Raw genomic sequence first — 1,818 nt, 5'->3', positions numbered from 1 at the left:
GAGGAGGAGGAGGAGGAGGAGGAGGAGGAAGAGGAAATAATATGGAATATGAAATATATCATTATCCATTCCTATCTCTTTTGGAAAAATTGTCTAGCAATTGCATTCGCTAAGCTTTGGGAGTATAAATCAATTAATCCACGTTGTCTATTCAATATACTCGTTAGAAATGTATATTAATTTACTGTGTTATTTAATTTATACAGGGCACTGGTTCTATCTATCTATCTATCTATCTATCTATCTATCTATCTATCTATCTATCTATCTATCTATCTATCTATCTATCTATCCGTCTATCTATATATATGTCTGTCTGTCTGTCTGTCTGTCTGTCTGTCTGTCTGTCTGTCTGTCTGTTGTGATCCTTGTTGACATTCTTAGCCCTTGTCAGAAGAGTGTTGTTCGTAAACTTTTTTTTCTTTTTTTATTCAGATCAAACTTGGCAGAAACCGGTTCCGATGCACACCTTGCTCAGATTTGTCGCCCCGCCCACCTCCCGGTGGCCCCGCCCCTTTGTTCACAGCTCCTGTCACCCCAGCCATGACGCAACGAGCCAAAGTTGAAACCACCACGCCTTTCATCTGGTCAAGGCCGGGAGGGAGATGTAAGTTTACTATGGTAGGCTGGATTCCTGTAGCTGCTGCTGTTGTTCTATTATAATGACTGGCATTTATATTCCGGTCCTACCACGATTATATTATGGTACGTAGGTATGGGTGCTTTACAACGCATACAACAATAAAATATAAGCAGTAGGCCTACATTGTGATTTCGGAGGTTTCTAGAAATATTGATCTACACCAAAAGGGGGTATTGCCCAGCCTATTGGAGAAGTTTGGTTTCATTTGTGTGAACAATATATGTTTGTTGGTTACAGAGGAAACTCTCCATGTCTTTTAAAGAAACTGAACAAGGGGCAAAAACGTTACCTTCAAATTTCTCAAAACAGCATTTTTTTTCCGGGATAGCCCGCTGTGCTTAAAAGCGACCATAATATTATATCCCTCCCCACATCTGTCTCCCCCCCCCCCCCTCTCCCCTTTTTTTCTCCTCGCCCCTTTTCGACATAGATATGTCTTCCGGGCATGCGTACTCAGCGTCTCGCGGGGACAACCGGCCGGTGGTGGAGTGGGAAGAGTGGTCACCCTGCTCCGTGTCGTGCGGGGCGGGCTGGAGGTCGCGAGCCAAAGTCTGTGACGACTGCGACAGAAACGACTACGAGAACGTCCAGTCTCAGCCCTGCATGGTCAACTTCTACTGCCCAGGTCAGGTGTTGTTGATGTTGGTGTTGTTGTTGTTGTTGGTGGTGGTGGTTGTGGTGGTGGGGAAGTTGGTTTTGTTGTTGGTGGTGGTGGTTGTGGTGGTGGTGGTGAAGTTGTTGTTGTTGTTGTTGTTGTTGTTGTTGTTATTGTTGTTGGTGGTGGTGATGTTGCTGTTGCTGTTTTTTGGTGCTGGTTGTTTTGGTGGTGGGGAAGTAGGTTCTATTTGGTTGTTGTTATTGTTGTTAATGGTGGTGGTGTTGTTGTTGCTGTTTTTGTTGTTGGTGGTGGTGGTGGTGGTGGTTTGTTATTGTCGTGGCTGTAGTTGTTGTTGTTGTTGTTGTTGTTATTATTATTATTATTATTATTATTGGTGGTGGTGGTAGTGGTGATGTTGTTGTTGCTGTATTGTCGCTGTTGTGGTGTTTTTGTTGTTGTTGTTGTGGTTGGTGGTGGTGGTGGTGGTTTGCTATTGTCGTGGCTGTTGTTGTTGTTATTGTTGTTGTTGTTGTTGTTGTTATCACTGTTGTTGTTGTTGGTGGTGGTGTGTGTGTGT

Source organism: Aplysia californica, unplaced genomic scaffold, assembly GCF_000002075.1.
Source record: "Aplysia californica isolate F4 #8 unplaced genomic scaffold, AplCal3.0 scaffold00260, whole genome shotgun sequence".
Taxonomy (NCBI): Eukaryota; Metazoa; Mollusca; class Gastropoda; order Aplysiida; family Aplysiidae; genus Aplysia; species Aplysia californica.
Note: the sequence above shows the minus strand (reverse complement) of the source record.